This window comes from Cervus elaphus, chromosome 7 (assembly GCF_910594005.1).
Source record: "Cervus elaphus chromosome 7, mCerEla1.1, whole genome shotgun sequence".
Lineage (NCBI taxonomy): Eukaryota > Metazoa > Chordata > Mammalia > Artiodactyla > Cervidae > Cervus > Cervus elaphus.
Genome location: NC_057821.1, coordinates 39,957,408 through 39,972,000, shown reverse-complemented (window position 1 = coordinate 39,972,000; position 14,593 = coordinate 39,957,408). Strand labels below are relative to the sequence as shown.

Genomic DNA, 14,593 nt, shown 5'->3' with positions numbered 1-14,593 from the left:
CTGAGTGATGAACACTTTTATTACAACTCTATAGTGGTGACTATTAATCACTATTGAAATCTTTATACCAAATCTTGAATCTATCCTTTTTGAGTTCCTATTAAGCTTAGAAAATGAAACAAAAATCAAACAACTTGGATGACTTCACACTAGTTTTATTGTGAAAAACAATAATAAATGCTTCAGATAGAAAATATTACTGTTGAATTTTTTGATCATGTGCCATTTCCTCCTCATTCTCCCACTCCAGGTCTCATCAAGAAATCTAATCACAAAAAGCACATTAAATAACTTTTTAAAATTAATGCCATTTATTTTAAAATCTTTATTGAAATAGTGTTTATTTACAATATTGTATTAGTTTCAGGTGTATGGCACAGTGATTTAGTTATATATATATGTATGTACATACATTATATTTTTTAGATTCTTTTCCATTATGGGTTATTATAAGATATTGAGTATAGTTCCCTGTTCTATACACTAGGTCCTTGTTGGTAATGCTATTTGAATAAGCAGAATAAAAGAAACAAAAAATTGGGGTCCAGTAAAGTAGGAAATGGCAACCCTCACCAATATTCTTGCCTGGACTACTCCATGGACAGAGGAGCCTGGTGGGCAACAGTCCATGGGGTCGAAAAGAGTCAGACACGACTGAGTGACTGAGCACACACATGCATACAAAGTACACACTTAGCCTAAAGTCTCCAGGACTCGTGGAATAAAGAAAATAATGAAATGAATGGGAGCTGAAAAGCAGCAGAAATTAAAATGATCAAGCTGGTAATTAAGATTTTCATATTTATTTCCCACATGGGGGAAGAAAACTATGTACATTTCCAATATGAACAACATGAGCAAATTGTGTTTCTAAGTATTGGTGAAATACAAATTTCCAACACAGAAGTAATGGTCCAAGTTTTCCTGATTTGTTTTTACCTTTAAACACAAAGCATCATAAATGCCTTTCTTCTAAAGCAAAATTTCAACCAGTCCAGCCTGCCCGCCGAATGCCTGACTAAAACCCTGGCACCGCGGCTTTCTAACCACATTGATCTCCGTCAGCTCGTGGAGTGCCTTTCCAATCTTTCAGCCTGACTTTTATCTTATTACAATGCAATGTAACTATGGAAACATAGGACTTAAAAGTTGTATTTTCTCTTACAAACAAAAAGAGCTGCTTTTTTATCACTGAGTTCCATGTAAATTGTGTCATTTAGGGTCAATTTCATTTTTTTAAAAAATGGAGGCAACAAGCATTTAGGTGGAAAAAAATTTAAAAGGGGAAAAAAATTTAAATAAAATCTAGGGCAGATTTTCATTGTAATTACAAAGGAGGTCTTGGTCACTACTGCCTAACGGCCAGAGGGTGATGCCCTTCTTCAAATCCTTAAGTGACCCCAGCGGGGTCAGAGCAGAGTCCAGATTGCAGCTCTTACTCCCTGGCAGGTGGTCATGCGAGAAACCTCAGCCAGCTGCTTACTAAAGACAACGAGGCTGAATACTACCCCATTCCTAATTTAGGAACTCTGAACTCTCCCCATGGTACATGCTTCCACAGCTAGAATGTCAAAGGAGATATTCTGGCAATATTCTGATATTATAAACACAGACTCCCCTATAATGTCATAATAGAAAGACAACATCTAAAAATAATACTCTTGCGCTAACTGCTGCATGTCATAAATATGGCCAATGCCCAATGTAGAATGTGACCCAGTTTTTGTTTTTCTTTTTTAAGCATTACACAAATATAAATATATCCATCTCCCAGGGATCGGAACCCCTCACCTTGCACCCTGTATTGGCTTATCAGCTGGTAGATCCTGTATTGGCTTATCAGCTACAACACATGAAGCCAGTTCCTTTCTACCTTGAACTTCAGGCTTCTTACCACTCTAAGGGTAACAGCACCTTCACTTGTTGGCCCCAAATGAGTACTCAATAAATGAAAGGTTAGTTTTGCCTGTTTTTGTCATTTTCTTCATATACCTGGGTAAGATGAAGGGGCATTAAAAGGCCAAAATGCTAACGGTGGTTCTCCTTCACGGAGGGGGGACTGCAGATACTTTTTCCTTTTCTTGTCTCTGCTTTTCCACAGTTCTCAAATTCTCTACAATGAGCATTTTAATGCCTTAGTATTCTTTTAAGATAGTTACTCTCCTGAGTAAATGTCACAAGCAGATGCTAAAGAAACATTTATACTCATCAGGAAAAAAAATTCCTGCTTAACCACCTCCTGTCCTTGGCAGATAATTCCTGCTCAGTATAGCCAGTTTGAGACCCAAGGCAGGAGGAAGCAGAAAAACCCTGAGTCCCCAGGGGCTCAGGGAAGGGACATTCAGTGCCCCTGACCCCTGGCTCAGCTGCCACTTTGCCTGAGGAAGGGGGTGTGGAATATCTGGGCATAGAATCCTCCCAACCGCCCCACAAAAGCCATTCATCTTGTATCTTTCCGTCCTCATGAAGTGATGAAGCTCAGAAGCTCTAAGGATGGGCTATGCAGAATATGTTTTTAAAAGCACCCAAGTGATTTTAACATGTAGCCAGGTATGGAGAATTAATACCTTAGTAGGTCCATGAAGCTCCAAGCACCAAGCCCCCAAGGGAGAAGAAATTGCAGTTCTTTCAAAACCCGGGACTCTTGCCCTAATCTACAGAAGAGGGGAAGGGGGAACGGTGGAAGACTACCCCTGACAGTTTCATAAGATTATCTTGTAAATAAAATTTTGTTATCTTCTTCAATTTATACAGGTATAACAAACACTGGCTCATTTATAAATTCAAAAGTGAACTTCCACTACACTGGTTAGTATAAATGAGGCTTTTAAAAAGAGGAATTACTCATTTTCAACCCAATTTTTGAGTTAAGACAGAATCTGGTGGTTTACCTGGCTTTAAAGAGATCTTAAAACCACATGACCTCTACTTTTTAAACCTCACCTCCTTTCATCTTAGTGAACTGACTATGCGGAGGTGGTTCTTAAATGAAAACAGAAATTCCCTCCAATGAGAATAACACAGAAGCCCCTACACGACCAACACAAATGAAGACGAATAACTAATCGTGACTTATCACTTACGTAAAAGTCAATGATAAATCGACACTATTAGAACAGTTGATCAGACATCACAGGAGAGAGCTGGGCCGCCTCTTCACTGCCTGTCTAGAAAAACCCCACTGTTCGCCCTTTATGCTCACACTCACAGCTCTTCCGACACCAGGCCTGTGGGTTTCCCCACCACACCATTCTGACACTGTCTGCCTGGAGCGAGCATCAGACCCTGCGGGTAAGGGCTCAGGTCCACATGACCGCCCCCCGCCCCCCGCCACTGCTTCAGGCTCCAGATGCAAGTCCAGGTTACCGCCTGTGCTTCTGAACAACCAGCTCTAAACCGGGGGTTCCCAACCCACCTCCTCAGGCTCAGTCACCTGCCAGAACAGCTCACAGAGTTCAGGGCAACACACACACTGGTTCATTAGGTAATAAAGGGTATACTAAAAAAATCACTACAGATGGTGACTGCAGCCATGAAATTAAAAGACGCTTGCTCCTTGGAAGAAAAGTTATGACCAACCTAGACAGCATATTAAAAAGCAGAGACATTACTTTGCCAACAAAGGTCCATCTAGTCAGTTATGGTTTTTCCAATGGTCATGGATGGATGTGAGAGCTAGACTATAAAGAAAGCTGAGCACCAAAGAATTGATGCTTTTGAACTGTGGTGTTGGAGAAGACTCTTGAGAGTCCCTTGGACTGCAAGGAGATCCAACCAGTCCATCCAAAAGGAAATCAGTCCGAATATTCACTGGAAGGACTGATGCTGAAGCTGGAACTCCAATACTTTGGCCACCTGATGCGAAGAACTGACACATTTGAAGAGACCCTGATGCTCGGAAAGATTGAGAGCGGGAGGAGAAGGGGACGACAGAGGATGAGATGGTTGGATGGCATCACTGACTCAATGGACATGAGTTTGAGTAAACTCCGTGAGCTGGTGATGGACAGGGAGGCCTGGCGTGCTGAAGTCCTTGGGGTCACAAAAAATTGGACACGACTGAGCAACTGAACTGAACTAAAAAGATATGGATGACAAGCAGATGAAGAGGTACATAGACAGAGATCCACAAAGGTCCCGAGTGTGGGAGCTTCTATACCCTGTAGTGTGGGGACGGGCCACTCTCCTGGCACATGGATGTTGGTTCACCAGCCTGGGAGCCCTCTAAATCCCAAACTGTTGGGTTTTTAATGGAGGCTCCATTGCCTAGGCATGATAGATTATTAACTACATTTCCAATCACCTTTCAGAAGAGGAGAAAGGTGCTGAAGGGTCCAAGTTTCTATTCATGGTTTGGTCTTTCTTGTGAACAGTCCTCAACCAGGAGCCCACCAAGAGTCCCTTCATTAGAACAAAAGGTGTCCTCGTCACCCAGAAAGCTCCAATGGATTTAAGGATTTCTGTGTCAGGAACATAGGCAAAGGCTATTTACACAGTTCTTATTTCACATTGCCCTACATTTTCAGTAAGGCAGTGAGATGTCTCTGCACCCCACCCACTCCCCAAACACGAGCCTCTCATCTTTGAGAGGCTTAAATGCAAGCACTGTTTTAGGCTTCACAGTCATGAGCAATGTTGTAAGAAGAGAAAGCAGATTAAAAAAAAAGTGAAGATGGTACAGAAAACCCTGAACAAACTTTTTGGCCAACCCAGTACAATGTGCCAGGCCTGGTGCCAAGTATCATTTCATTTGAGCATCATAATCCCATGACGTCGCTACTGCTACCCTAGTTCACAGAAGAGGTTCATGAAAATTAACAAACCTCCTGAAAATCAGCAAGGCAACAGTCTCAAGTACATTCACAAGTAAAATTAATGAGCAACACTAACTAGCATATTAAAAAGCAGAGACATCACTTTGCTGACAAAGGTCCACATAGTCAAAGCTATGGTTTTTCCAGTAGTCATGTATGGATGTGAGTTGGACCATAAAGAAGGCAGTGTTGAGGAACTGATGCTTTCCAACTGTGGTGTTGAAGAAGACTCTTGAGAGCCGCTTGGACAGCAAGGAGAGCAAACCAGTCCATCCTAAAGGAAATCAACCCTGAATGTTCACTGGAAGGACTGATGCTGAAGCTGAAGCTCCAATACTTTGGCCACCTGATACAAAGAGCCCACTCAATGGAAAAGACCTTGATACTGGGAAAGGCTGAAGGCAAAAGGAGAAGGGGATGGCAGAAGATGAGATGGTTAGATAGCATCACTGACTCAATGGAAATGAGTCTGAGCAAACTCCGGGAGAGAGTGAAGGACAGAGGAGCCTTGTATGCTGCAGTCCATGGGGTCACAAAGAGCTGACATGACTTAGCAACTGAACAACAATAACACTAACATACTATTTTTAAAAACATTTATTTTTAATGCATGGTGGGGTTTCTATGAAGCAGATTTATGTATTACATTTAAATATGTTTTCATTTCCTTAGGTGTAAAAGGTGGAGAAAGAAATGGCGACCCACTCCAGTATTCTTGCCTGGAGAATCCCAGAGACAGAGGGGCCTGGTGGGCTGCCGTCTATGGGGTCGCACAGAGTCGGACACGACTGAAGCGACTTAGCAGCAGCAGGGGTAAAAGGGAAACTGAAGAGCAACAACTGGAAAGTTTGTTAGGGGAAAAGAAAAGGGAGTCAGGATTTCACATAGACCACCAACAACCGAAAGCCAAGAACAGCAATTTGATGCCTCCAGCAATTCCAAGAGGTGTTATTGCTGGCCGGTCCTAAACTCTAGTGAAAGCACACCCTCAGTATGGATTACATTCTGACGTATTAATAGCAGTGATCTGTGTTTGCTTTACACTGACACCCTTGTAGACGCTTCTTGTAACTGCTGAGCATAGCTTGCAAGAGCTTATTCCATAGCCCTGAAGATTGTGTGTCTAACTGCAACGTTTGGAAAAGTGACAGAAGGTCTCTTCGTGTAGTTATAGGAAGCAAACAAAGGTGACTTTTAAGTGCAGAACTAGGGTGATTTATTCAGGCCTTTGACAAGTGAAATTAGAGAATTCTAGAGATAGACTCAGCACCTCAAGCATCAAAGTTCCTTAATTATTAGTTGTATGATGTAACAATGGTCAAGAACCCATCTTGCTTTTATTTATTTATTTATTATTATTTTTTTTTTTAAAATATGGAACGCTTCACGAATTTGCGTGTCATCCTTGCGCAGGGGCCATGCTAATCTTCTCTGTATCGTTCCAATTTTAGTATATGTGCTGCCGAAGCGAGCACCCCATCTTGCTTTTAAACAGATGCAGTCCAATTAGGAATCAGGGTGCCTGACACACAGTAGGTACTCAATAAAGACCTGTGGAAGGAAGGAAGGAAGGGAGGGGTGAGGGAGAGACGGAGATAAAATAAACGTATGAAAAAATGGTAGAATAACATAAAATGTGCACAATGGGATAAGAAAGGTATGAGGTGTTCCTGAAGTTTGGGGGGTGGATACATAGATGACAGCAGAAGAAATCATGAATGCCTTTAGGAAGATGGAATATACACCCTGGCTCTGAAAGATGAGGCAATTTGTCAGTCTACTGTTTCACCTAATGAAGAATAGGGCTTATTCTATTCTGGCAGCCTTGAAACACATTTATGACTTGATCTAAAATTACTTTCATTCAAAGAATAAAGAAGCACTAATTGAAATATCTTTCCCTCGAAACCTGGCAACTAAGTCTCATTGAAATGTCAGAAACTAGTACCTTAGTTTTCTGAACTATAATGGATTCAATATGGTACTTTAAAAAAAAAAAAACCTCTTTCCTCTATCTCCTTGCCATATGTAGGTTTTCCTTGAACCAGTCTCTGGGAATTGAAAGTCTTTAGATCTAATTCCTGAAGCAGCTACATCTTTAACCAGTAAAAGCATTGTTTTAATATGTAGGATGTACTCAGTTAATTTTTATTTACTCATTCTGTAAAATCAGTTCAATTTAGTCAACCAATCACATTCAATTTTATAGTCTTTACATGTCAAAAACCCCATGATGATAAAGACAAGTGTCATCTCACCCTAATACATATGCAACTGCTATGCAAGCAAGTTGGCACAAATCTCTTCTTCTTTAAGACCTCTGTTATTTGTTCCTATAGAATAAAAATTCAAAGAGAAACAAATTTAAATCTTGGAACAATTCTAAGGTGCTCAAGGCTGCTTCCCCCTCCTCGCCTGCCGCTCCCCTCACCGCCCCATGCATCTGCTACATATTAACAATACTAAAACAACAGAAGATGTCTATAAACAACATTTCCTGTGAGGAAGACATAAGGCATTCTGGTACATATCCTAGTAACAGATGTTTTAGTACATCTGAAATCCAGTATCATCCAAATCAGGGATAAGAAACCTCAGTGTGACATAAGAAAGAAAGAGAAGTTATACTTGACGTGTTTTGATTTATAATTACTCCTCAAACAGAAGCTTATGGTTCAACTCTTCTGCGGTCTGAGAGTCTAACCATTTGAAACGGAAATGAGGCTCACGGAGGTTGTACTAGCTAGAATGCTACTGACACCCAGAATCAGAACCACAGCGATGGTGGAGTCCAATCTCATTTCACATGTGTGTAAATTCGCTCAGGTCAGCACGGCTGGTCAGTGACACACGGGAGCAGAGCCCAGGTTTCTGGCCTGCCATTTGTACCAATACTGTTGCAGCCGGAACTTCTCTGGTTAAGGATACGACAGTTTCTGTTAAAGACATCCTGACTGAACACAGAGCTCGTTTCCTGCTGGGAGACAGGCAAGGGAAAAATGGATGGTTTCATGCACACTTTTTCTCCACTAAGCTTTTAAATATTTTGTTGTAATTTGGTGTTTCTTTCAAAGCGGGGTTTAAAAGCCTGGGTGAATTATCTGATAGGTTGGTATGACATCTGTACTGATGGTAGGAATTGCTTTTCATAAAGTAATCGTGACATTTATCACTCACTTCTGTAGTGGGCATTTTACTAGACTAAGTAATTGCTGTTTGATTCAGTTATGGTAGCAGCAGTGGTGACTGGTAGGAATAATTAATGAGGATAATAATGACAACAAAGTCAGCGTGACTGAACTCACCGTGCCCTGCACTGTTCTAAGAACCCTATGTACATTTACTCCTTTCATCTTTCCTAAGATCTTATCTTCTTTTATAAGTGAGGACAAAATGAAAAGGAAAACAAAGTTATATAGTTGGTAAGTGAAGCCTTACCAACAAGCCACAACTTAGAAGCCACAGAGTCCTCCAGAATTCTGCTGAGACCTGCTGGATATAACATTGGAACAGAAAACAGAGGCAAAGCACACTGTAGGGCATTTTTAATTTTTAAAAAATCCCATAAAGTCCTGCTGCTCTCATCATTCAAAGTGGTGCTTCTTACACGTGACTATGCAACAGATTCCCTGTGAATCGTGTGAAAACACAGGTTTTGGCTCATGAAACCTGGGACTGGGGGCTGAGATTCTACATTTCTCACACGTGTCACACTGAGTAATGAGACATGAGGGCACAGGAATTATTTGCCAAGAAGAAAGCTTTTCTGTTAGTGGATTTTACACGTGGGAAGAAAACACGGTGAGTGAACCTAAGATTCAACCTAACCAGCAGTCAAAAATCAATCATATGCAGCATATACTTTGTCCTGCCAGTGACTGTTTCCCCTCTTTCAAGATGCACCAGCAGAGTGAAGGGAGAAATCTCATTTCTCCTTAGCAGACACAGTTGACATGCTTTCAGAAGCCGCTCTCACAGGAGGGACGTATATAAAATACAGCTGAAGGCATGACTTGGAGTAATGACTGAATAATTAACCTGACGTAAAACAGGATTATTTACATTTCAAATCCTACAAGTCTATTCCCTCTATAACATGAATTCCTGTAGTTGGCAGTTTTTATGATGAAATTTTAATTGGTTAGGATTAACGCATGTGATTCTAAATCATCAAAGAGTCTTTAATTGGTTTTTGAAGGATGGAATCCATTCTGCTACCCAAATAGATGACTCTCCTAAAACCCATTAAGAAGCTGGTTTGCTCTTACCTGGATTTCAAATTGGCCTGGTTCCATGAACTCTGGTCTAATTGTGTTGAAAAAAAGAGGGAAGGACATTCAAATTTCAAATGAAGGATCCTGACCTTCTGGAAAAAACTCTAATTTACCAAAAGCATCTTAGTTGATGTTATGGCTTAACTGGGTCTCTGGAAAATTCTTCTGTTGAAGTTCCAATCTCCAGTATCTCAGAACATGACTAGATTTGGAGGTGGGGAGGTCTTTAAGTTAAAATGAAATTGTTAGAGTGGGCCCTAATCCACTATGGCTGGTGTCCTCATAAGAAAAGGCGATGAGGATACAGGCACACACAGAGGGACGACCACCTGAAGACAGGAGCAGACAGCAAGCCATCTACAAGCCAAGGAGAGCCGTACAGAGGAAGGCGACTTTACCCACACCTTGATTTTAGAGTTCTAGCCTCCAGGGCTACAAGAAAATAAAGTTCTGTTATTTAAGCCACCCAGTCTATGCCACTTTATTACAGTAGCCCTAGCGAACTAATACATTTGCTTTTTGCTTTCATTCTCAAGTCAGAGTGAAAGACAGCAGAAACTCACTATACTCTTATATGTGTGATTCAGAGAATACTACTCACTTTCTTATTATGAAATCTTTTAAGTTAATCATGTTAAGATTTAGGGCTTTCCAAGTGGCACTAGTGGTAAGGAATCTGCCTGCCAATGAAGAAGACATAAGAGACACAGGTTCAATCCCTGGGTCAGGAAGAAGCCCTAGAGAAGGAACGGCAACCCACTCCAATATTCTTACCTGGAGAATCCCATGGACCGAGGAATCTGGCAATTTACAGTCCACAGGATCGCACAGAGTCAGACATGACTGAAGCAATTTTGGGGCACAGGAAGCCCCTAGTGAAAATTAGAAGGCCTTGTCACAGATACCAAAGTATTTGTTCTCTTTCTACCTAACGATGCTAGGTATTCTATATCGGTATATATACTTCTGTTCACCAGCATCTAGACAAAGCCACCAGCAGAACCACCTGCAGCTCACAGAGATTTAAATTTTGGTGCCGCCATTTAATTAGCTGTACAGTCTTCAAACTTGAGCCCCATCCACCTCTAAAATGGGTACCTACTTCATAAAGGTATGAGACGGATTAAACAACACAACAGATTTCAGAACAGATGCTGGCTGATCAGCTCTTCCAGTGTGTACTGGATGTCTATCAGCCCTGGTTATTAGATTTATCAAACACAGTCAAAGCTTTCCTCACTTACAGACTCACTTCAGCAGCTGGACAGTCAGTGGAAAAAGAGATTAAAGCGGAGAATCATAAAAACTGATACTGGCACTTCTAAACACGTTTATGTCAATTGATGTCATATGTTCACTCATTCCTAACCTTAAGTTGTGAGGCAAAGGCCATTTCTTTGAAAATGGTCTGCTGAATGAAGTTCTGGTTGTTTTTTTCTATGCAAAGGACACCATGATTCGTAATCAATTTTTGGCTTGTGTTTCTTTAGAGACACTCAAGAACTAAAAGATCTTTGAAACACAATCTGAGTGCAGAAGTTTCCTATATTTTTATAATACCGCTTCCTTCCTGTACTTAATTCAACTGCAGTATTTTTGGCCACACCATACAGTCTGCAGGATCTCAGTTTCCCCAATCAGGGACTGAACCTCTGCCCTTGGCGGTGAAAGCCCAGAGTCCTAACCACTGGACCCCCAGGGAATCCTCCAACTGCAATATTTCTCAGCACAGTGGTTCTCAAACATTAGCATGCTTCACAATCAGCTGGGGGGTTTGGTAAAACAGAGATTCCTGGGCCTTTCTCTCAGAGTTTCTGATTCATCAGGTCTGTGATGAGGCCCAAGCATCTACGTTTTTAACAATTCCCAGAATATGCTGATGCTGCCGATTTGAGATTTCCATCTTTCACAGAATGGGGATCTTTCTGCATTCATATTTCATTGACCTACATAATATTTTCTTAAATTCTACAACTTGAGGACAAATGCTTGGTAGCTTCCACTGGGAGGGGTGGAAATGCTTGGGGGTCCAACTGGAATGTCCATTAACCTTATACCTACCATGGACATCAGTTGATTTGTGGAACAGAAACAGCAGGGAACACCAGTCAGTGCTGCGAATTGGGCAAATGGAGATCAGTTAAGAAAACTTCAACTGTACTAAGATGATGCCTGACACTTTCCCACATCCACTTTCAACACACAGGGGAGAAAGAATCATGACTTAGAAATGTGCTTTTCTAATCATCACATGCTTATTTAAGACTTTCTTCACTATTCAGCATCTCAAGCTATAATTACATTACTGTACAGGATGATCGATCCGGCTTCCATTTGTAGGTATGAAAATTCCCTGTTGAGACTTCACAGGTGAGCCTTACCGTCTTTATCACTGTCATCATCTGAGAAATGACATGGTAACTTGTGATTCAAGACTTTTGTGTGACTTTAAGTTTCTTTGAAAACTTCACCTTGTTTCTTAGGAGTTTTGACTAATTCATATACACTGGAGTGCTTCAGAAGCAGATCCAGGAGACTGGAACTTCCTTGTGCCTTTCTGGGTTCAGCGCATCCCAAATCTATTTTCATTCAATTAAACAACAAACATATGCTAGAACACAGATGACCTCCACATCCTTTGGCTCTCCAACTGTACTGGTAAACCAAGAACAGAGTAACCAATTATGACAGGCTGGCAAGATCCCCAGGAAAAAGACTCATTTCCGGTCACACACATGTGAACCAGAGGCCACAGGCAAAGGAGCTACCGCCCCTGGTCTCACCGACTTCAAGACTCTCCTGTCCAAGCGGAACAGGCGCTGGAAGGGAGCCGAACTCAGGGCTGGGAAAACACAAAAAACACTAGAAATTCCAGCCACTTTCTGTTCCAAGATCTAAGGAAAACCTGATTAACTTATTTAGAAAATACATATCCCATGATTTTCACATCTGGCTTCTCTTCTGCTGGTTTCTTATCTTAATCAAAAGAAATGAAAGATATAAGGACTAAGGGGGAAAAAAACCCAAAATAGAAAATCATTATTAACAAACAATATGAGCAACTGTAAAGAAAGCCTCAAACCATCTACCAAGAGATGTTAGAATTAACAAGAATTTAGCAGGCTTACAGCCTATAAAAATCAATATATGCTACAGTCATTAGCATAACAAAAAGACTCAGAAAACGCAACTTAAAATGACCACTTGTGGTACATACAGGCACACAGCTGAATACTACACATTGAGAATCTATTGTACGTCTACAACTAGATGAACACAAATAAAACATTGAGCAAAAGAAGCCAGTTAGAGAAGAACACAAACCCTCTGATTCATCGGCATCAAGTCTACAAACAAGCCGAACTGACCCATGCTTTTAGAAGTCAGGAGAGTGGGCAGCCCTTAGGGGGCTGGCAGTTAAAGGAATATGAGCAGAGCTGCTGCAGAATCTTCTGGTTCTTGATCAGGGTGCTGGTGATTCGTTCTAAAACTCAGCAAACTGTGCATTTATACATACAGAAAAAAAAAATTGCACATCATATTACATACTGCAATAAAAGTTTTTTAAAGATACCAATTAATAATAGCAAAATAACAAATTTAAGGACCTATGTGCAAATCTGAGAAAATCTGTGTAAGAACTTTATGAAGACTTCTTAAATTTAAAATCCATTGTTAAAGAAGAAGTTGAGAGAGACACCATATTCTCGGGTTAGAAAATCCCATACCATAAAGATGTCAGTTCCCTCCACCTTGAGCTATACACCCAAAGCCATCACAACATAATTTCTTTTTGTATATTTTGGAAATTAAGACCTTGGTCGCATCACTTGCAAATATCTTCTCCCAGTCCCTAGGCTGCCTTTTTGTTTTCTTTATGGTTTCCTTTGTTGTACAAAAGCTTGTAAGTGTGGTTAGGTCCCATTTGTTAATTTTTGCTTTTATTTCTATTGCCTTGGGAGACAGACCCACAACGTAATTTCTTAATGGAAATCTATAAGGACCAATCTACCCACGAAGCAGAACAAAGAGGGGAAGCTGGCCCTATGGTTATCAGTATTGCAGAGGATGGAGTATTCAGGGAAAGATACAAAGGGCTCTGAAACAGAATCAAGAGCTCAGAAAATGATCCTTGGTAATCTGGAAACATGATAAGACAGAATTAGTAGAATAGATAAGTGGGAAAGGCTGGGCTATTCAATAAACAGTGCTGGGCAACAGGTTATCTATATAGAGGGATAATTAATCCTTGCCTCATACCATATTTTTAAAAATCAGTTTCAAGGATTTCAAAGATTCAAATGTGAAATGTGAAACTTCAAAATTTATGGAAGAAAATTCAAGGATATTTTATAGCCCTCAGGCAGTAAAGGACTCTTTAAAACAAGACACACAAGATGTTAATCTTAAATAAACAGTAGATTTGAGTATTTTTAAAACTAGAGCTTCTGATGATCAAAAGCAATTAAAACCAAGTGAAAAGAGGAACCACAAGCTGGGGAAAAGATATTTGTATATGAAAGAAGAGTGATATGAACAGTCTGAAAATAACTTCTAGGACTCAATTAGAAAAAAGGCAAAAAATAAGGAAAGTGGGCAAAATAATGAGCAAGCACTTAAAAAAGAAAGCAAATTAATAGCCAATAAATACTTGAAAAGATGTTCATCATATCAGTCATGAAGGAAAGTGAAAGTGTTAGTTGCTCAGTCTGACTCTCTGTGACCCCATGGACTGTAGCCCGCCAGGCTCCTCTTTCCATGGGCTTTTCCAGGCAAGAATACTGGAGTGGGTTGCCACTTCCTTCTCCAGGGGATCTTCTCAAGCCAGGGAAAGAACCCGGGTCTCCTGCATTGCAGGCAGATTCTTACCCATCTGAGCCACCAGGGAAGCCATTAGTCATGAAGGACATGCAAATCAAAACCACAATTGAGACAGTATTTCACATGCTCCAAATTGATAAAAATTTTAAAGTTGCATAATATCAAGTACTATCATTGACACAAGTAGTATCATTATCCTACACTACTGATGGTGACATAACCACTTTGGAAAAAATGTTACACACGCACACATCCCACAATCCAGTAATAATGTGCATAGCAGCATTGTTAATAAAAGCCCAAACCTGGCAACTACCCAAATGTCCACCAACAACAAAAGGATAAACTGTAGTATATTCGTACAATGGAATACCACACAACAGCAGAAGTGAATAAACCGCAGCTACTTGCATCAACTTGAACAAATGAATCTTCAAAACAAAGTTAACTGTGGAGATGGCTGCACAATGGTGTACATTTACCAACACGCACCAAAAACTGTACAATATGTGGGTAAATTTTACCACATGCAAATTATGCCTTAATAAAGCTCTCCCCCACAAAAGTTAAGCAAATTAAGTGGGGAGGAAAGTACAACAAGTATCAGTGCACTTAGAAAAAGATTTAATTTCATGATTATCAGGCAAACAAAATTAAATCTAGTTATGTCATAAAGAAAATGAA

General features: G+C 40.5%; 1 protein-coding gene and 1 non-coding gene across 14 annotated transcripts in view; both read right to left on the bottom strand.

The window, feature by feature from the left end:
* Positions 1 to 14,593, bottom strand: part of KIF13A (kinesin family member 13A) — a 196,549-nt gene that overhangs the window by 143,585 nt on the left and 38,371 nt on the right. The gene's annotated exons all lie outside the window — the stretch shown is intronic.
* On the bottom strand, positions 6,183 to 6,289 carry LOC122697938. The gene has a single exon (XR_006342259.1). It is a non-coding gene; the product is annotated as a U6 spliceosomal RNA (small nuclear RNA).